The following is a 23407-nucleotide window of genomic DNA, read 5'->3' as shown; positions in this document are numbered from 1 at the left end:
AGGTGTGAAACTACCTTTTATTTCACACCTGTAAGTGTGAAATAAACTTATAGGTGGCAGAAGAAAGTGTTTCTTTCTTCTTTCTCTACCTGCATAAGTAGCTGAACAGAATATATGTGTAATCTGCTCTCTGTTCTGTGGTTGCATCTAGTCTCAATGTGTTTGCAAGATCACATTTAGGTCTCCTAGCCCACCCTGGAGGACTCCTTGGCCAAACTTTAAAAAGCCCAGGCAATGCAATTATCTTTTATGATCTGTCAGAAAACTCTGGCTGTTGGGCAGCGATGGAGGTCCACATTCGGGTCTTACAAAGTGATACACTAGTTGTCCATGAATCCCTTTCAGTTCCTAAACCAGGATACCCAGTCTGTGAAGTAAAACACAGTCATTCTATATTTTTTATTTTTTTTGTTAGAATAGATAATTTACTATTCAGTGAGTTTCGAAAAATGTTGTAAAACTCTGATGCTGAATTTTTTGCTTGCTCATGAGTTAGATTTATTTTTACTGTAGCCCCCCATGCAACTTTGAAAAATCTGGCAATGTGTAAATCATTTTTTGTATTTATTCAGTGTGAAGACATCTAATGTTTGAGAGAAAAAAGTCAGTGTTAGAGGTTCCACAATTATTTGCCCTACAATCCTGTGTCATAAATCTAACTGATGCATTTTGGAAATGTGTGCTTAAACTTTTTAGGTCAAGAAACATTTTGTCACCCACAGCTCATTATTCAGCATATTCATGAGAAAAGTTTGTTGTGCAGAAACATTGTTTCTACAATACTCACATTCACTGGCAAATATTAATTTCTCTCTGCAGTAAGGGTATGCTGTGAGTCAGGGCTGTAAATCAGTGAAACAAACCCTCATGTCATTATATACGGGCTTTTCCTCCTCTAACTGATGTACAGAGGCTGGAGCAGGAGGAAACCTACAAGAATGACAGCCATCAATTCCTGAAGACCTCCTTCCTGCTCATCTCATTAGAGGGCAGATGGACAGCCGTCCTGGCTCCAAGATGTTCATCAGTGACTGAAGCATAATAAAGCTGCAAAGATAAAGACAAGGAATAAAGTACACTGAGGCAGCTTCATGAAATCTAACAAAAGTACTGTATATAGTTTCAGATACAGATCAGAGCTGAATACTTTTTAGCATACATAGCTTTTTTTAAATGATTATTTCTTGTTCTTAAAGCAATGCAATCCACTTTTATGACTTTCCTGTTGTCCAACCCTGATTTCAATTTCCGTCTGCCTACTCCTATGTGGTTCATCTGCCTCGTATTTCCTTGACCTTAGGATTGATTACCAATCTGAATGATGGTCTTCTCTAAATAACAGAATTTTTGTGTGGACCAGAATTTCAACATGGGGAAGTTATTCTTAAAAATATGTTAAGATTACTTATGAAGTTGTAAACTGGTTGTAATTAGTAAAATGGTAACACTGAACTATAGTTTGCAATGTATGTTAGTTATGTTTTTATTGCACTGTCTGAGAGTTTATGGATATCTTTTTACACACTTGTACATTTTATTTCTTTTTAATATTTGTCAAATTCTAATAGTTGTTGAACATACATTTTTTTAAAGGTTTAGGCACTTAATTATGTTCAACTCGTTTCAGTATGCACGCTATATTGCAGTTAAGCTCTCAATTCACAATTGCTACTTGGAGCTTGCATTGTGTTTATCATGGTCATGATCAGTGAATGCTTCTCTGACCTTTTGCTGCTATCCACGGGCAACAATCTTTTCAGATAATATCTCTAAAATTGGGAAAGCTGGGGTCTTCACCGAAGGACACTCATTGTAGTGATGTGTGCATATGGAGGCCGTACGACTGCAGGGGAAGAGCCGGGTGCCCGTGTTGGTACATCTCACAGGACAGGCAGTGTCAAACCAGGGCCACAAAAGGGATAGTGATCATCCCTGTGGAGGGGAACGATAAGAGGAAGGTCTGACTTCGACATGGCCTCAGGCCCCGTGTACGACCGGAGTGCCTGCCCGCAGAAGCTGGTGTGCCTGTTTACCATCTCACCAGGGGTCCCCACTGTTGGCGGCAGCTCTTCGTCTGCACGGACTAGAAATGTCTTGTGAGTACGAGCAAACACGCTGTGAAGACAAGAATATGGAAGCTGACAGAAATAAACGCGGGTTGGGGGAAAGGCGAGATGCAGAGAAGGAAAAGGAGATATGCGAGCGATGGGGGTCCCGACGTGCTGAAGAGATTGTGCTGGCATGGTGGCCAGAGGCTTTTAAGCTCAGCGGGGACCACTACCTCACCCTTCTTGCTCTAAGGAGCTACATGCTGGTGATCATATGCACACACAAACATACACGCCTGCGCACACGCACATTAAACAACTGATGCTGTTGTGGCCTCATTATTCATTCTTTTACACACTTATCTCTACCTAGTTATGCAAGCATTTTTGCAGAAAGTGTTTTTTTATATCACCTTGTTTAAAAACTAGATGTCAAAGTGTTTCAATGGGAAATTATCAAGAAAGGGAAATAAAAAGTTGTTTTTGGATCCTTGTTAAGCTAAAGCAGATTCCAGAGAGGGCAGTGTCTGAAAGTCGTAACAAATCCAAAAGTCTCTCTTAGAACATTTTTAGAACAGGACAGTCGCCCTATTGAAGTCATCATAATCAGCCAGTCATAATTTTTTTGCACTTCTACACTACTACAAGTAAAATGACTCGGTACAGATGGCAAACAGAAGAAGATGAAATTCTCATATCAACATAACAACAACAACTAGATGGTTGATATTTGGACAGAACTGGCTGTTCCAACAGGACAAAGATCACAAAAACACATCAAAACTGGATTTAGATTGGGCAATCAAAACGAATGCCATCATTTCTCATTAGAGGGAAAATATTTAATCAGAATAAAGCTATTTTTGGCTTCAAAAGTTAAATTGGTTCTTGCAACTGGTAAAGGGGCATTTAATCCAATATTACTTATGGTATCTATATTTTTTAAATCACCATGTTTTTTTTTTCTTAAAAAAAACCAACACAAAATATAAAATGTTCAAATTAAGAAAGTACTTCATTTTAAAATGACAAGCTGTTTGCAATTTGTGAAAACTCCACACAAGGACTGACAAGGAAAATGAGTGCAAGGCCTTAACGCATTGCCACTACTTTGAGCAATGGCTAGACAGACAATCTGTCATTTCCATCTGTATAGTTAACATCAGTGAAAAGAATTTGGGGAAAATTACATGAATCTGCTGCAATAAGAATAGAATTTATTGTGGAAAGTCTATGTTCCCACTTTTTGTACATTTTACTTGTATCTGTTCTAAAACTACATGCACTGCCACTCTGTTGTCACCAAAGAGTCGAAGAATCATTGAAATTTTTTAGACCATTATGATAGATATTGCAATGACTGCCTTTTTAAATCTATTCTCCCATCTATTAAAGAGCTAAGCAAGACAAAAACAAAAAAAGGCAAAAAAAAAGCAAGAAAAAAAGCTCTAAGCCCATTTCTGTGCCATAATTCTAACGTTTGACTTGTTTTTCTCTCAGTTTATTTTACCTACCTACTTAACTATGAGGTTTAGTACCGGTACTAGTTTCTCTCTATTGGATTAAGATGATAGCAGCACAAGGCACAGGTTTGTTGCTAGGATCAGGGAGAGCATAGCCGCATCCGGGCGCTGCCGATGCGGTAAAGCAATTCTGATTTGTGCCCACAGCCATCAGTGTCACTCTGCATGGCTTGTCAGTGTCTGGGAGCGTCAAAGCTCGCTTTCTGGGACTGCTGTCACTAACAGTAATAGATATCATCTCAAAATCCGTCATCTTCCCCATTGTGTCTGGCTCGAGCCTAGTGGCTGGGGCCCACCTTCTCCACAGTTGAATGGATCAAACTGTGTGTCCAGCACATGGAGGTCCCAGCGCCGGTCTTAACTGTTGGGTCACGGTCTGATATGTAGACACTCATGGATGGTTACCTCAGCAAATGTGTTGTTAAGGTCGGGAAGCTGGAGAGAGGGGATGCTTGAAAGTATCCACATGCATAATCCCTGTCATCCGAGGTACATTTCTGAATTTTTGAATAAATGCACTGATGTGGTCCGTGTCTGGTCTGGGCAGGTCACAAATAAAGATATCATAGATGCACACATACATGTTTATAGAGTTTGTCACATTGTCCTCTTACACCAATCAGAACCCCCACACAGCCTCTAATCGCCATTAACTACCCAGCCGGTAGTGCGAAGAACGTGACATCACAAGTGTCACTCTGCATTATCTCCACATTACATCGAGACTTGCTCCAAGATAATGAGGCTTTCTGGTATTATTGGGTGTAAATCTGTTTAAGTGTCTATATGTTTAAGATTGCTAATGTTTTTGCAAGCTATTACTACCGCTTTTAGCACCACCATTGGAAATATACTTGCATTAATAGTTCTCTCTTTTTCACTACATTCTTCTTGCATGAAATACAACTTCTATAAAGGATGTATGTATCTTGGCATTCTACAATTCTGTTTTAACAAGTAGTCACCAGAGGCATCCAAATAGAATCTGCATATGGAATCACCAAATCAGCTTCAAGCAAATCACAAGGTCACACTTAATTTGCACTATTTGCTATTTAATACAAAGCAAGAGAAGTTTGTCTGTTTGTCACATTTCAGCAGCTGAACAATTTAAAGCGCTTTCTTATGCAGTGTCATAAGAAAAAGGGAAAGAAAAGTAGGACTTCAGACAAGGTTTTCCATCCATGTCTGTACAGACTTATTCTTGCAAGGTCGCAGAGAAGCTGGTGCTTATCTCATTGGAATGAAAGGCAGGGTAGACCTTGGACAGGTCGCCAGTCCATTACAGAGGCATACAGAAAAAGTACATATCTTTAATTTTAGCATTGTGATAACTGTTCTCACTACTGTCTGAAGGAGGCACCAACCCAGAAACCACTGTGGAACAAGCCTGCCACGAACTGAACATTATCGGAACGCTGGTGTCTCTATTGATATTGAGATGAGTTTTAGATCGTCATGACTGAGAGGATGCCATCAAACAAGAAGACCCTTCTCCAAATTAAACATCTTCAGTTTTTTTTATTTTTATGTCATACACTGGACAAGACATGCACACTATATAGTCCTATTTTAAATATGTGTTTCTTCGTTGAGTGAGGACAACCGGAAACTACCAAAACAAAAGGATTTCCTGACAATCTGAATAAATTTACAATCAAAGTCAGAATACAGTTTCAGGAACAAATGGCAGGAAAGTGTAAATAAGAGTAAGCTAGGAGAGGTGAAGAAAAATATAGAAAACAGATAGAGATATAAATTGTTGCATGGACGAGAGATGGCAAGACTGAACAGAGATCAACATTAAGTTGACAGAAAGTGCTTACGACGCAGTGCCACTTCGCCTCAGCAGACCCCCACCCTCCTTTCGCCCTCTTACATGCTCTCGTCAGCTAATTATCCAGAATTAGAATCTTCTTTCACACCAGTGGTGTCAGGGTGCCTTAGCTTGATCTGTCAGGGCCCTTCATGACTGGGTGCTAAACACGCGACAGTTGATGAGTGCGAAGCCCGCCACAGCTAATTGTAAGTGAAAAGCTAGACAGGAGTGACAGAGCAAGGGACAGGGAGGGCAGAGAGGGGATGGAGGGGCTCTTTGTCTGAGGACACATGAAGGAAGCAGGTTTTTGTTTTGTGTTTTTGTTTTCTGCAGGTGACAAACTGGATGGCACCGTGAGCTGGTGCCCATGTTTGATGACCAGATGAAGGCGTGGGGGAGACATGGCTCCAAAAAGTCCTGAAGCAGTGAAATATGTGCTCAGCAAGGTGAAAAAAAATATGTAAGAGGGAGGGACGGAAAAGAGTGAAAGAAGCCAAGTGTGAAAAAAGCAGGTAGGTGTGATGAAGGATGACAACAAATCATTTCTTCCAGGGCATGTCAGCCAGCATCTTGCTCATCAGTCTTCATGGCTCGTGACCACCATCACTCTGACAACACATGGACAATGTGAGTATGGACACACATATTTATGTATTTTTAAGTTATATGTAACACTATGCATCTTTTTTTTTTTGTAACAGTATTTAAGTCTGACATAAGAGTATTTGCTTATATATAAATGTAACATATTTTATTTTGTAGGTGAGTTGGACTTTAAAACAATACATTTTCTGTAGCACTTCTTTGTACTACAATCCAAACGCATTCTGTGTTCCCAGCTTGTCAGTACAGCTTGAGCAGGTATGTGACGCCCTGTGCAGTGTGCGTCTTTGTGCCAGTTGGCCTAGAATGTCAGCTAATGCATTCTTGGGTCAAATGCTTACTGTACTTGCCAGGCCAAATTAAATGTGTCATCCGCAATAAGAGGGCATGGTGGGCACGATGGGAGGTTGTCACCTACCTCTTCAGGGCATTAAAGTGTCTGACGATAGCAGAGCCTCTCATTTTACAGACATTCATATAAAAGAAAGTCTCTGATCATCTTAAAAACACACAATACTAAATCATGAAATAACATTCAAGGCATTTACCAGAATGATAATCTAGGAATAATCCAAGTTTCATGCTATACTTTTTATTTACTAGCTAAATTGTTTTTATGTATGGATAGAGCTAATCAATGGTAAGAACATAAATTTTTATACACATACTAGAGATTTGTCAGATTTGTACATTTCTGCTACAAATACTCCCACTGTCACCGCCTGGGAGCAAAGATGATTTAAAGTACTTTTCAATAACATACACAGTCTATTGTATGATGACATGATAACATGAATGCAATCAATAATACCTCCATGACTATTTGACTAGCCTAACAGGGGATTGGAACCACAATCAGAGGAAAAAAACTCTAATATAAAATCATAGGTAACTAACTGAAACTATATGTGAAATTTTAGCTTTCTTATTTATTTCCATAAAGTATCAAATATTTAAAGAAAGTATGGGCATACCTTAGCTTAGAACATGTATTTGAAATTATTTGTTTAGGGAATAAAATAGCAATGTGTGGGTATGAAAAGGAGGTGTGCCTTGATGTAGAAGAGGACTGACCCAAAGCCAAAACATCTAGTTGATTCACAAGTTATCTGTGAATATTTCTGTTTGCAATACTCATATAACAATTGTATAACAAAAGTAACTACTTTTAGTATATTTTGGGTAATAAAGTTGTAATTATGGATTAAGTGTACCTAATTGAAAAGTGTCAAGTAAAACCCATCAACTTTGGTTTTGTTTATATACTTTTATTTTTGTTTGGATCTAGATGGGGATCTCCATAAAAGTGATTTTCCTGTTTTGTTGACATTGTTAGCAGACAAAGAGATTTTGCAAGATAACAGTCATCAGGTGTTACCAGCCTGCTGCAAATGGGCTCCAGTAATACACAAACAGGAAAGTAAATATTTTTATACAAAAGCTGGCACATTTGAAGAACAATCGGATTAGAGCTCATAAAAGTAAAGCATCATGTTGCCAAAATAATGACTGGGTGTGGTTAGAGCCACAGTACTTGAGCATCATTCAGCCTTTAAGCTTTTTCACACCATATTTTATGACATAGTGTTTGTGTAAAGACTGTTCAATGAGATTAGGGCAGAGAAACAACTTACCATTACTGGAAAACTGTTTATCTGCTATCATCATTGGCCATGCTAACTAGCTTAAGCATTCAAAAGACTCTCCAGTGTAGGGGACTAGCTTTAGCCTAGCAGATGCATCAGGAAATCCATGTTGACCGTGTTGGGCCTGTGAGATTGTGTAGTCAAGTGGTCTAACAAGTGAGTAAAAAACAGCATCAGCTGCCAGTTCCAAGTTCCATCCTAGGGAGAATTTAGAGAAACCAATTAACCTGACAGTCATGTTTTTGGACTGTGGGAGGAAGCCGGAGAACCCGGAGAGAACCCACGCATGCACAGGGAGAACATGCAAACTCCATGCAGAAAGACCCCGGGCCGGGAATCGAACCCAGGATCTTACACTCACACCTAGGGAGAATTTAGAGAAACCAATTAACCTGACAGTCATGTTTTTGGACTGTGGGAGGAAGCCGGAGAACCCGGAGAGAACCCACGCATGCACAGGGAGAACATGCAAACTCCATGCAGAAAGACCCCGGGCCGGGAATCGAACCCAGGATCTTCTTGCTGCAAGGCAACAGCTCTACCAACTGCGCCACTGTGCAGCCCCAGTTCCAAGTTATTCTGGGAAAATTTATTGGTTATTATTTTTTAAGGCTCTAACATCCATCTTGAGAAGCTGAAATATGTCTGGTCTTATAGCAAATTGGCAATACACCTGCACTTCATTAGACCCTACCATAATATAACAGGTCAAACCAAACAATAAAATCTAAACAGAGAAACAGGAGTAAGGAGATTCATCTTATTTACAAACTCATCTACATACCTAAATGGGCTTCAAAATAAAACATGTAACACATGACAACTCAAAAGGTTACTTTAAAGAAAAACATACAATACAAAAAAGAAAAAAAACCTCTCCATTTAGTAGAACCCAGTGATGCAATCAATGACATCATCCAGCCATTTAAGCAGGAAATGCTAAGCCGGCCCCTCCCCCACACCTGCTCAAGATGTTGAAAGACTACAGTTAAAAGGGACAAACAAAGGTGAGTAAAAATGCAAAAACTAATAACATACCATGAATATACCTTGAAACAAAAGAGACATATTCATCCAAGGGTCCAGAAGTGTTAGCTTTAACTAAAAGCTAACACTTTTAGTTAAAGCTAACACTTTTAACTGAAGCTAAACGTGTTAGCCAGTTTACATATATTTACATTGCATAATGCTACCACAAACAAACCCGGAATGATGGTTGAAGCAAAGTTGTAATGCTTTAGTGTTTCAATAAAAGTATTATGACCAACTATAGAAAGATTTAAGTAGTCAGAGATAAGAATAAAGGACAAGTGATAAACACGAACTGGTCCACTTTGTTACAGGGCCAAAGTAAAGTACTCTCTTTTTATTTCTTTACTTTTGGTTCTTGTTCTCATGTCTTGTGTGTCAACGTGAGTTTTCAGCTTTGGTTTCACATGCCTTTTTACATCTAGTCATTTACAAAAAGGCATTTTAAATGTTATAATACACAAGAGGTGGATACTACTTGTTTCTTTAGATTTATGAGAAAAAAAATCCTAAAGGTTTAGGAGAACTCTTCAACCTGTTGGTCATTTTCAGATTCTAACTAGTTTAGCTAAGGTTTTATTAATTCCCTTATCACAGAACATGCCCTATAGCACCTAGCAGAACAGAATTACTCAGTTCATGACACGATACTAGTCGCAGCTGTGGCAATATTGGTACAGTTGCTATTAAACTTTAAATGGCTTTATGGCAAATTTTATGTTATCTTGGTTTTGGATGTTTGTGGATACATGTGTCTTTTTGGCCGTTTCTTCTTTTGTTTTTTGTTTTTGGTTGGACCTTGAGTCTGAAATAAAGTTTCAATCAATGTTTAGAAATATTGATATGGTTTACCATGACTTATTATTGCTACACTTGACTCTTGTATTCAACAAACATATTTAGGTTGGCATATCCTAAGCATAAGTCTATAACTGCTTGCTTTTCACACACTGACCTCATGTTCATAATTCTCTCAAGTAGGGAAAACAACTCTCCCAACTTTTTGCAAAAGTGTATCTTCGTGCATTTTTGCTTTTTACTTTCAAAATTTGTTTCAACCCATTTAGGCAGCCACTTTGTTCATAAAAATTCATTGGTTTGTTAATGATGGTGCCCATTATCTTATAAATTCAGCAGGACTGTTGACCTTCTATTTATGCAGTTGCTATAAAGCTACACAAGCAGCCACCAGGACTCCTCAGTCAGCCAGCAGTCTCCACTCCAGCAGTACTTTCACCCACTTGAAGACTGGAAACAGCTTTTCTCGGACTAGAGTAGATTTGTGTGGATTAGGTCTCAGTCCTACAGCCGAGGGCTTGGAGAGATTCTCTGCAGAATAGGCCAGGAAGCTGTTTCGAATTGAATGTTGTTCCTCCCCTCTCATCATTACCCTGAACCCTTCACAAAAGCCCCAAATCTCTCAGTGGCTTTGAACCTATGTTTCAAAATGAAAGACTTGTCCAGTGGAGGGTCTTTTCTTATTCTTCTTGTACTGAAAGGAGTGGAGAGAAAAGAAGAAATACAGAATTAAAAAAAAGCTTTTGAGCCTCATTTTACCTCCTGTTATACCGCCTCAGTTTTCTTCCGGCCTTGAGCCACTTGTTGAAGGAAAAGGCAAATTTCTGGAAAAATTCCTAAAGGTTATTTCCCCAATCAGCTAGTGCACTCATCCCCTACTTTTTGGCAGCGATGGAGAGAGCAAAAGGGCGAGGAGGGACAAAAACCCTAGGGGACACAAGGCTGAAGTAGAGGACACAAAAAGAGGGGACCCTGGAGACAGCTGTTGGAGAGGTTAGTTAGAGATTTCCAGCCATTAGCTTCAGTCTGGGCCAACTCGTCCACTTCAAGAAGACAAGAGCCGGGCCAAGCTGGAGCTCCTATATAAAAAGGTACAGGACCCAGCTTGATCTTGTAAGGAAATTGTTTACAAGTGGGAGCCTCATTTCTACAATTGTTGGGAGGGCAAGAAAGAGAGACAACACAAGAGGTGGTAAGAAAGGGTAGAGGGATGAGGAAAATAGCTCACTGACTGAGACAAATCTGTCAAAGCTCCGGAGCAAAAGTGAAAGAGCTTAAAGCAAGGGCGTTTGACAAACGACCAATGAGAGATTTGACAAGTGCTGTCGGTTGGGGAGGAGGAGGGAGTCAGGTGGGGGTAGTGACACAATAAGTGGAGGACCTCTGTGGGTGGAGGGCAGGGAGCTGGGGGGAGTCTTTCTCTCTCTTTTCAAAGGCAGGATAAACAAGGAAATGAGTCTGTAATCATTTCCAGAAATTGCCTTCCTCTCCCTGGGCTGTGTGCCCGCCCCCATTCATTAGCAGGCTACGGCCAGATTAAAGATGGTCATTGTCCCAACAAAAGACAGAGTAGGAGTCTGCAGTCCACTACTGTCCATGTCAATGATACATCAAGGGGAGAATGGGGGGTGTTTTTAAGACCATGTCGACTCTTCAAGACAAGTCTAACATTTAACGAGGGAAAACTTAGATTTTGTGCAGTCATTGCTGTGATAAGATATAGTTAAACTCCACATTTTCAGAAACACATTATTGTGTTTTTAAAATTCTTTGGCTAAAGTACAAGTTTCTCAAATTAATTTTTTATTTAATTTATAAGTTTACTGGCATAAATCTAACGTATGACATTGTTTGCTTGTTTGATATTGTCTGAGTGGATATTCTCTTTGAGAGAAAAACTACAGCTCCTTATTAGAACATCTTCTAAATTAATATTTATCCGCAGGTCTTTCACCCCGTCTTTCTTTTCAGGGAGGAAAAACAATATTCTGTAACTGCTGTGGCTATTTACTGCATTTCCCCTAACTATCAGATAATTTAATAAAATAAATAAATGAGAAGTCATTTTGTCATTTTTGTCTGCTCATTATGTTAAATATTTTGAACAGTAAAACAGAAGTACATGAGAAAGTAGTCACATCCAACTAACATTTTCCCATTTTGTCAAAAATTTTATTTTTTCAGGATTTTATCTGATTAACAAAGTAGTTCATCATTGTAAAACCGAAAGAGAAAATACATGGCATTCATTTTCAATTTTACATTTAAGAAAAACAATTTTGCAAAATAGCTTAAAATCTGTCAAACTTGGTTGGACTGACTGGGCAACACATGCGAACAACAATTTTCAACTCAAGCCTCCGATTCCTAAGAAAGTAAAGCATCACCATAGTATACTGTGGCCAACATCAGAGTTTCCAGGCAGGGGTGATATTATCGGGGTTCTTTTCAATGTTAGTTTTTTGTTCTGTATGCCATTTTGCATGGAAATTGAGAAGATGAAAACGCTCTAATCTGACCAGGGCACTTTCTTTTATATTGTATATTCTTCTGATGGTTGTATAGCTAATCAGTTTAGTCAGGTGACAATGTTGAGGAAAAATAAAAAGGGTTGTGAATATTTTTGCAAGGCATTATTTGAACTTGCTTCTATTTTTATTCTTAACATATATATTACATTTTGTCTCAACATATCTGTGAAGAGTCTGCAAAGGTGTTGAGGACAAAGAGACCCACATATGGCATTTAGAGGGTAAAGAAAGAGCACAGGGGTTTGACAAATAAAACCTTGAACACCATAAAAGCGAAGCTAAGAAAAACTCAAACAAAACAAAGGTAAAGAGTGTCTTGCAGATTAGTAAAAACAGGGCTGAGCTAGGTTAAGGCTTCTCTCTGCAAGAGAGGAAGTATTTCGTTTTTTATTGGTTTCATATGACACGACAGAAACTTTTAAAGATGTTGTAGACGCGCTGGTAAAAAGGCAGTCTGCCCACCCCTGTATAAACTGCCCCTGTGATCTCTGCCATATTTATAGGCACTGTCTTGTGTCACATGGTTTCCATTTCTTCCCTTGTTGGGACCCCCTGTGGCTGCTTTTACAAGCACAGGTATGAAGAGGTCAAAAACACCCTTGTCGGGGGCTTTGTCATATTACGCGGCGTCTTTCTTTTATACAATTAAGAAAATGCCCTACTACAGTTTAGTCCACACATTTTTTTTTTTTTTAAAGTAAGTTCAATTTTCTTCCCCGGCCTGTTATTTCCTTGTTGATATATTAAAAGAAAAAAGAAAAAAAACTACTGCTCCAGAAAGAAGCATATCCTTGCTCTGTAATTCAGTGTTCTGTTACAGCAACATTCATGCTGTTTCATAACTCGCGGGAACCTTTTCTGCAGTCTTCCTGTTTTTCCTGTGCGTTGTGAGGACATAGTCAAAATCTTTTGTGTAATATTTCAACTGTCCTGCATCAGTGCATATCTGAGCCATTTTAACCCTGCTACTCATTAGCTGACTCCAAACTTTAACCTGACCTATTATTCCTGTTTAGGATTTTCTGACCCTGCCAGTTGTGATCAGTGGCTGTGAGGACTTGTGATAAAAGTAAACATTTATGTTTAAACACTTTATTTTACCTTTCCACTGAAGGAAACTGGATTATTAAAGCAGTTGGTGTGCAATTTGTTTGTCTAAGATTCTAAAAAACAAAAGTCAAGTATTCATCAACTGGAAATATATGTGTATTTGTATTTGCATCTGGGTAGGAAAAAACCTTTTTATTTTTATATGTTTTGTGCTACAAGTAAAATTGTTAATTACCTGTCGTATTCCTTTTTGTAAAATCTTGTCTTTTTACACAAAGGACTAATGTGTAATAAAATGTAATTATGAGAAATTCTGGAGCAAGTGGAGTGTTTTGGACTGGTCTGAGGGCAGGTTTCTCATGAAACTATTGCAGTTGATATGAAGCTTTAATAAAGTCCAGGTCGATCAATCCATGAGATAAGAGACCAGAACTTGATTTCCAGTAAGGCGTCACTGGAGACTCTTACAGATTCTTTCGATCTCTTACTTGGTGAACTGAGATGTCTGAAGCATGGCAGGGAAGGATGACCCTGAACTTGTAAAAAATCAACAGAAAAAGAACATAAAAATAAGCAAATCACACCAAGATTATAATGTAAAGTATATATAAACTACACAAACACACATGTTTTTAGATTCTGGTGTTTTCAGATGAATTGCTGGCCTGCGGTTGCTATTAAATACATCTTGCATTGCCTTGTACCAAGTACTTTTCTATGATGTTGTAGTTATTATTGTATATGCATATGTTGTTTGTTGCTATTGTCTCTGTTTTCTGTTTTTTCCTCTCTTTCTGCACACTTCTAGACCTGCAATTACCTCTTTCTTTCACTTTCTCTCCACCTTTTTCCCTTTCATTACCTTTAAAATAAACAGAGCAATTTCTAATGAAGTTTTATCAAGTGGAGGATCAAAGCAAAAGCTGTAATACTCCAGTTATTGACGGAGATCTGGTGGGCCTCACCTTGACACTCATAGAACAATTCTGAGAGCCACAATCCAGGATAGGACATGTAAAAGAAATAAATCAATAAATAAATTCCCAAATGGTTTCTAACAAGTCTCAAACAAAATCATAAGAAGGACATTATTTGTGAAAGGTTTTCTTGAAAAGATATTTTCTATATATAGCTGGTATGATATAGCACATCCTGTAGTATCAAAAAACAGAAAGTCACTGTTAGAAAAACCCAAATTCATGGTTTAAATACTGAGTATTTTATTATCCTGATAGTTTGGAGAATAACCCAGTTAGTTCTACAGTTACTACACCTTTGGTTTAGATTTGATTAGATTTCTGTAGGAAACACTCATTTTAAATTAATCATGTCAACCATTTTCTCTCTCTCTCTCTCTCTCTCTCTCTCTCTCTCTATATATATATATATATATATATATATATATATATATATATATATATATATATATATATATATATATATATATATATATATATATATATATATATATATATATATTAGGGGTGGGTAAAATAATTGAAGAATCGATGCATCGCAATAATTTCATGCAAAATTCATAATCGATTAGGGGGCTCCTCAGAATCGATTCACCTCCTGACACGTAGGGGGCGCTGCGACTTTGGTTAGTGTGCTGAGCACCTGAGCGCATAACAACAGTCATGGCGAGCAGCTGTAGAAAGCTAACTCCGTCAACTTTTAAGTCAGATGTTTGGGCTCATTTTGCTTTCCCGTCTAAATCTGGAACTCAAGAAGTCGACAAAAGCAAGGTGGTATGTAAGCTGTGCCAGAGAGAATTAAAGTACTGCAGTAACACGACAAATCTGCGCAACCACTTAACCAGATACCACGCAGATGCGCTACAAAAACCCGAAGCACAATCTGTTGACTCCAAACAGACACAAATCGACAAATCATTCATCTCTAAACTTCCGCCAAGCTCTGTCCGCGCACAAAAAATCACAATGTCTGTAGCCGTGTTTATTTGCAAGGACCTACGACCGTACAGTGTTGTTGAAAACAAGGGTTTTAAGAATATGCTAAAGATACTCGAACCACGATGATGATCAGTGTGGATCAGTTGCTTTTTCTGAACAAGAATTTCCACGTGCCCACTTAGTTTGTAACCAGAAATGAAGAATTGTACTGTTACAGTACAATTCTTTATTTCTGGCTACAGTACTATAGTTCAGTTCAAGATATGTTCAAAAATTAGAGGTTAATCACTACATGTTCAAAAGCTAAGAATGTTTACAAGCACTAAACATTTTCAGTGCAATTCAGTTGAATACAACCCTATGATTTGTTTTTAAATCTGCACTAATATGCACAGATGTTATTGAAATGCATTTTTATTTATATTAGACTTTCAAGAGATAAGCAATGCATAATTTTATTTTACATGCACTTTATTTTTTATTGTTTATTAAGAACAGTTTTCTACTTTAAGCGCATTGCAGAAAGAAGTTTGTTTCATTGCTCAGAAATGTGATGTTACAGAAGTTTGTATGAAAATAAATATTTTAAAAATGTCACCATTTTCTTAAATCATTTGTGTCTTCACAACTTTAAATCAATATCGAATCGAATCGAATCGCAACAGCAATAATCGAAATCGAATCGTGAGGTTCCTAACAATACCCAGCCCTAATATATATGCACAAGGTGATGAGCCTAAGCCTTCCTCTGTCTTTCTCTCCTCTTACTGTCTGTCGGATGCTCCTTCTCCCCTTCTTGGTCATGTGGTGTGTTGGGTTTAGTGGGCACTAAAAACACATTGTTAAACACAGTGTTAAAAGTTTCTAAAAGCATTTTTTCCTTTTAGGGGATTGGTACTTTAGTCTACTCTCAGGTTTCACATGCTGTACAGGCACACCTGCAGGGAGAGAAATTAAATAAGCTGGATCCAACTCACCAAAATGGCTCCCACATTTTCTGGACTCCTTGTAAAGATGAAGGAGAGGTCTAATCAGATTTATTGTTTTAATCTGAGATTGGGTGTCTTTTGACAGAAAGATGATGGATTCTCCAGGTAAAAATATTTGGATTCAGAAAAGAAAAATATTTTGCGGTTCACCTCTAATTATTTCAGAGTTATTTCGTTATTTTTTTTAAAACATAAAATAAAAAAGACATTAAAAAGATCATTTCTTTCGATGATCATCTGTTATGGCAGAGCTGCTAGACCATCACTGCTGATACTTTCAGCTCAGACCTTTTTTAGGGAGGAACGTTATCGCCAAATCCGAACTTGACGAGGCCCTAAGACAGGGGGCTCCTTCCCTCTTTACTATCTCATAAAATGATTTTTATTTGCACTTTTCCCTCTTTAATGGTCCTCTGTGCATGGAGGCAGACATTTGATCATGGAGGAGGGATTACATGATGCCCTATCTTGCCATCTGTACGGGTTAGGGCATAGCTCCCATATGTTGCAGATTTTCCATTCAAATGTATGTCAGTGTGTTTCCAAAGTGTTTCCAAAAGGAAGAGGTTGTGAGTCAATGTTCTGATAGTTTTACTTTTCTGAAGGGTTAAAGGTCAGGATGGAGCAAGGTGAGCAGTTTGCACTTTATCTCATCTGAATCCCAGGTACCTGTGCAGTGTCAGCTGGACTTGAAGTCATTCCAACTATGCTTTTACAAGACATTGATGTTTAATGTGAAAAATATCAGCAACCGCATTCTCACTCCAGTGATTAGACAGTAAAGTCAAAAGTTAACATTCTTTAGTGACTTAATGGCATGTTTTTAGATTCCACATTAGGTTAGGGGTCAGTAACAATAAAGACTGAATCTAAAAATAACACGTAAAGGCCCATTTAGGATATGTAATGTCAGACAGTGTAGGCACATATTTCCTATTAAAGCAAAATTATCGTATGCCAAAATTTTCTAAGATAAAGTTTTAGATTTAGGAATAAAATGATTTTTAATTAAATTGGAAATGAGACAGCTATAGTATACTTACACTTATATTTTTGTGATATGGTCTGACAGAAATTACTTACAGCCTTTGCAACAACTTATGAAGATCTTTTGTGATATAACAGCAAGCAAGCTCCTCTCATAATGTTCCTAATAGTATTTATTTGATTTATCATTTGTGATGAGCTTCAAATGTTTGAATTTGGAAGGCCTCCTTGATAACCCTGAATTCTCAGCTTCATTTTTATTCATTTTTGTTATTAATGGAAACTTCTAAGGGTCAACTTGGTTGCTTGTCAACTTATTTGTTAATGATTACTCTTTGGCATTTGACAAAATAAATTTTTTATGGCTGGTTTTAGAACTGTTTGGTATACTCTGTTTTAATCATGTATAGCATCTTGAACAGTCCTGCAGTTGAAATGTGCTATCCAAATAAACTTGACTGGACTGCTTTGATCAATGATGAATATTTTTTCTCTTCTAAGATTATTATATTGTTCTTCATATATAGGACATCCGACAGCACCTTGGAGGGGAGCATCACCTGTTCCATCTCTTCATGACCAAGGAACCAAGAGATATTGCCTTAAAAATCAGCTGAATTTCTCAGACAGCAACCTCACAACACCAACCAGAGTGGAGTCTCCTTGGTAACCAACTGCTGTGTTAACCAGTGGGTGAGCTTAGATCCCTCCACTTCCACTACTACTTAAGGTTTTAATTTGGATATATGCACTACAACATCTGGATATAGGTTTTTCAACGCATCCATCATCTTTTTTTTTTTTTTTTTTTTTTTTTCCCAATGAAGCTGTTTGTTTTTAAATGGCCACTATTGAATGAGGAGTTCCATTTTGTCTGGATAGCCAGTCGTTTTTCTGTGTTATTATTTTGCAGATAGCACACTCAGAACATAATACAACTGAACTTGTAAGGCCAAATGTCGAAAGGCTTCTCTTGAATGCTTGACAAAACGGAGGCCTTAAAAATCCCCAAAAGAGGAACAAAGTCCATGTAAAATCCATGTCAATTTTACCCTTCATCAAACAAATCTCCAGACAATCTTGACTGGATTATAGATCAATCAATCCTGCAGTCTAGTGGTTACATCTGTCTGATGAATCTCATGACTGCAAAACCTTCATGATTGGATTTGGGCATTTCAAGCTATGGGTTTTTTTACCAGTCAGTCTGTAACAGATGTATATATCAGAGCGAACAATGAATAATTGCGAAAAAAAAATGATTTAAAGTATCTTGGATTAGTACAAAGAAGTTTGAAAATGTTGTATTGCTACAACACTGACTTTGATGCAAAGAGCAAAATCTCTGCTACAGTATGATTCAGCATACCTTAATCTAAGGCTGTAAAATAATTCAACCCAAAATAGTAATCAATTTGTATGAAATCTTTAAATGTGTCTTGAACTTATTTGTCTTTTGTATTAATAAAATGTTAAGACAATATATTTACTCTTAATAGAGTTCAGAGGGATTGGAGATTTAGTATGTGTGGATCTCAATGATCACTGTGGATGGGATTAGGTTAGACTAGATCAGATTAGATTAGAGATTGTATGGAAATAAACAATCAGTATTATTCAGAAACCAATCCCTGTGCAAAAAAAATCTGAGGCTTGCGATGTGCATTACAAGAGATTTGTCTCTGATCCGACACAGAATGAAACCTGTGCTGGTAATTCTTCTGTCTGTGTCATCACCAATACTTTACACGAGGAAAATGTTGGCATGGTCAGCTCAGAATAACAGAATTTAAGATGTATAACTTTTGTAAGGTATGTTGGTGCTTATTAAAATGCGATATAAATATGTAAAATCCTAATAAAATGCAGTAAAATTTGTGGTTCAATGTGAAAGACAATGAATCCTTTTATAAGGCACGGTAAAAGGTTTCTGCAAAGTAAAGTGTCATGCATTTTGGTCCTATACATTTTAAAATTCAGTAATAAAATGTATTTTTTCAGCAACTTTGAGATATTTTACTTTATGTAGGTTTAGCTCCCTTTAATATATTGTTCATGGCATACGTCTCTTTCTTTCTTGCTATTTCATGTGGTTTTATTTAGATTTACCTTCTGATTCCCTTTCAAACTTTCCATTTTCTGCAGGTGCTTTTAATAATTTAAGTTCCAGATTTGAACTCAAACCTTGTTCTTGGTTCCACAGCATCTTTTAGGAAACTTAGTAATGTTTTTGCCAAAGTTCAATTTGCCTAAATGTATTACAATTCATTTTACTTTGAATTGTATTTGCAAACTTATCTCCTGAGACGACATTAAGATCCAATTTAAAACATTTTAAACGGTTAAGTAACCAACTTGCCAACTAATGCAAAGTGATTAATATATAAACACAGGGATTGGGTTTGCAGTTTTCAACAGGATGTAGCACTAAAGAAACCATAGTAGTAGGTATTGGTGACGCTGTAAGACTTGCATAGAATTACATGAAAAGCACAGAACAACGTTGACTCTATCTTTTTTTTTTTTTTTTTTAATTGAGAGGGTGAGGAGGACCCATTTTCAAAAAATAGTCTCCCAAAAACCATTTTTTGTCTTTCCAAACCAGAAACACGTTGGATTGGTCAGCTCACATTTTAAAACTGCTGTCAGAAGCATAAACACAAAATGTTCACGCACACTCCTTTGAATCAATTTTCTTCTCCGCTATCAATCCATATCTAGTTCGTTGGAATACTGATGTGAGTAAACTGGTCTCAAGGCCTAACAGCAACACAATACTTTATATATTTTACTGATGTCAAAGTGTCAGAATGAAGTGCTGCCTGCTGGCTCTTGGCAAAACTTCCCACTCCTTTCTGACCTACTGTAGCTCAAGTTTCATTTGCCTGTCAATAAACAAATGTGTGAGGATGAAAACTTTTCAGAGCTGTCATGATACACTATTTTGAGCAGCTCAGTGATCATGAGTTTAGCTCAGTATAAAATTACACTGATTTGTTGCACAATTGAAATTATTTGTTTCCATCTTAGAAAACTTTTGTTAATCCCTTTTAATGACAGCACTGTAGCAGTCGGTTTATGGGAAAAAGGAGGAGCACAGCTCTTGTTCAGCATGCAACAGTAACGGGGAAAGACTCAGGTAACCGGCAAGTGTAATTACGAGTATGCTGATCCCTGTAAAAGCCCTTCCTGGCCACTTTCTCCTCTGTATCGAAGGCTTTGGCACGAGTGGTGGAGAGGGTCACTGTTTAATAATGAACAGGTCGAGCCAGCTGTAACGGATACATGCACCTGCTTTATACATCAGTCAATTACCTAATTAGAACTCTCCCTCCGGGGAAAGCCAATACCTCATCCTAGAGCAGGAGGACAACCCCTTCCATGTGAACAGAGGCACAAGTCAAACGGATACCTGTACGTGTGTGTGTGTGTCGGGCTGTGTGTGTTGTCGTAGCGCAATCGTATGTGAAGAACAAAAGAATAGGGGACTAGTATTTCTTTGCACAGATCAGGTACCCAAGCACTCACATGGGAAATTGTAGTCAATGCGATTGCTATCCTATAACAGTCCTTCCTCTGCCCATCTCCATGCACATGCTACCCTCACCATTCATCCTTTCATGAGAAAACGATATGATGGGATTTTCCTTTTCCCACTCAGAGGGTACAGATTAAATGGTGTTTAAATGGTCAATTGTTCTTGTAAGTTATTTTTCATTTGTCGAAAGTGGATCAGGTATCAACTTTAAAAAAACTCCCATTGTAATGGAAATCTGTTTTTCAAAGGAATTTTTATGCATGAGATAAACTGGACCTGATAACTGTAAGAAGTGCAGCATATTGCACACCGATTGCACTCATAGCCCTGCCCTGCTTCACATCCCACATGATCTATATTTGACTTATTGTGTGATTTAAAATAAGCAAAAACTATTGAGCTATAAAATGTGAAACAAAAGCTAAAAAACTGAGAAATCTTACTACAAAGTAAAAGATGGCAAAAAAAAAATAAAAGAGTTCTGGAAGAATTAAACCAGAAGCAGATTAAAATATGTTGGATTTACTTTTGGCTTAGACCTCTAATTACAGTTAGTCTGTCAGGTTGGATCAGGTCTGGACACAAGGTCGATAGGTTTGGGATAAGTTGGACCTTTTAGGTTCATACTAAGCTTATCACCACCATTCAATGATAACATGGTAATTTACAAGGTTGGCATAAGATGTTGGACTGAAAATCCAATGCACAGATGTCCTGGTGAGCTTAAAATCCTTTCCTGATAGATAATATAGAACTTCTTCTGTCAAGCTGCTGTTTTGCAGAAACCTTAATTGTTATTGTGCCAGCGATATGAGATCGGTTGAACAAATGCAATGCCAGAAGTTGTACATTTCTCCCTCTGGTTTACTCTTTGGTGATTTCTTTAACTTTGGTCTTTCTACTTTTGAATCTTTTCTGGTTGTTGTACGTGAGTTTGATTTACATTAGAATATTTGAAGCAAATTAAACTGCTTTGGTACACACATAACTTGAAATGACTTGAAAGAAAACACAAGAAACGAAAATATTAAGAAAAGACAGACACAAAGCCCGATCCTTCAAAGTGAATGCTTTATGATTCTTTAGGGTCAAAGAATAATAACATGGTCATAAAATCTGATTTCATGGACAGTTGGGGTTCGCAGTTTTAAGGCAATCATAGCCATGCTATCAGGGATTAAATTATATATTTTATTCTCTGGAGAATTGGAGAAGTGGGGGACCTGGTGATATTTGGGGTTAGCGGAGTGATAAACCTCTCACTTCTGTAAAAGGGAGCAGGCTAGGGTTGAATGTTACGGATCGCTAATGTTACTCAATACTGCCTCATCTGTGTTTCCATCAGGACCGCTGCTCCACCTTTTTTCTCCCTCCATCAGGCAAAGGCTAAAACTCCGCCCACTTTTTCAGCCAATAACCAACAGGGTCAAGTCACCTACACCGCTCTGACCGCTCATGGTATGTTTTTACCACACTGGAAAATCAATTTCAGTTTATTAATAACAGCTATAGTGTAAAGATATGTACTGCAAGGGAGATGGATGGAAATGAAAGAGGAAAAAGTGAACTCAGATTATGTTTGGCGGTGGCAGGGACTTGGGTCATGCAGCAGGCTCCTAAAAATCAATTTTCACACAGGAAGACTATTAGGTTATTAAGAAGTGAGATGACTGATTGGGAGAATGGGTGAGTGTTTGTATGTGTGTGTGTGTATTTGTGTGAATGCACTTACTTTAAATTACCTAGCAACTTTCAATGAAACTTTACACTCCTGACTTTTAGAGTTTCTCATAGTAAATCTATATTCTCGGTATTGGCTAAAATCGAAATAATGGTTGTAAATATAAAAGGGGCATTTCAAACAAATGAATTGGACTTCCTTCTCTCCCAAGGCAAAAAGAGAGATCATGCCCACTTCAGCCTAGTAACTAGAAAGGAAAGAAAGGCACGAGGCCTGCCTCAGCGAGAAATCCCAAAGTGCTTGCCGACTCCTAGCTGCTAATACAACTAATGCAGTAATGTAAGGGCTAGGCGATTAATGAGAGCGCTTTGCCCCTGACATCTCAGACACCCTAATGTTGCTCCAGCGTCTCCCAAGCCGTGCTTTAATCCATCACTGGTCCCTGTAACCCAATTATGGCTTGACGCTTTACTTTTAGCTCCTCTGCCGGGTCCTTCACACACATCTATAAAAGGACAAATAAGCACACACACACACACACGAAGTGACAGGCGTGTGTGAGCGCCGAGCACATTTAAGAAAAGATATTTGTGCTCAGTCACACTGTCATGCATGGACCTTGTATCAGAGTAACACAAAAGAAGCCTGGTGATCTCAGAAGGAGACAAAGTTAATCTCAATTAGCTTTCATGGTATGTTAAGTGATTGACCCCTACACCTATCCAAATTGTTAGTCATGTTACCCAATAGGGTTTGCTTTTGTATCCACAGCTGCCCTGGGCAAATCTCTCCATAATAACAAATAGTATAGTTTTCTACTAATGGTGGGACTCAATTAAAATCTTTAATCTGTAAATAAATAATTGCAAATAATTGCATTTTATCAAAAACTTTATATCAACAAAATAAGCAGCATTCTCAATTCACAGACCATTTTTTGCTGCTTAATAATTGACAGACATTTGAGCAAAGGATTATCCCTCAGTTTTCAGGTGTTTCAGGAACCCCTGATCATTTATATAACTTTGAAAAGATACCCTTTTTTAGAAATGTGGACTGCGGATGCCGACATCCTCATTGCGGACATCCGGATTGCACCAAGTTGTGCACTGAGATGGTATTTTAGGCATGAAAAGCTTTGTTGATTAGCTAACTTCTTTTAGCCCAACTTGAACACCACCTTTCCAGCCTTTTTTTTGGAAGCAAAAATTAACGCACTTCAAAAACTTAAGCAAGTTGGGTCAAGAGA

The 23407-nt window shown here is 37.9% G+C and overlaps 1 long non-coding RNA gene across 1 annotated transcript; it reads left to right on the top strand.

Moving 5' to 3' along the window:
- Positions 1-8578: 8578 nt before the first annotated feature.
- Positions 8579-21935, top strand: LOC122819479. Its single transcript, XR_006368616.1, has 3 exons — positions 8579-8646; positions 17467-17632; positions 21823-21935. It is a non-coding gene; the product is annotated as an uncharacterized LOC122819479 (long non-coding RNA).
- The last annotated feature ends 1472 nt before the right edge of the window (positions 21936-23407 follow it).

This window comes from Gambusia affinis, linkage group LG17 (genome assembly GCF_019740435.1).
Source record: "Gambusia affinis linkage group LG17, SWU_Gaff_1.0, whole genome shotgun sequence".
Classification (NCBI taxonomy): Eukaryota; Metazoa; Chordata; class Actinopteri; order Cyprinodontiformes; family Poeciliidae; genus Gambusia; species Gambusia affinis.
Note: the sequence above shows the minus strand (reverse complement) of the source record. Positions and strands in the feature narration are given on the sequence as shown.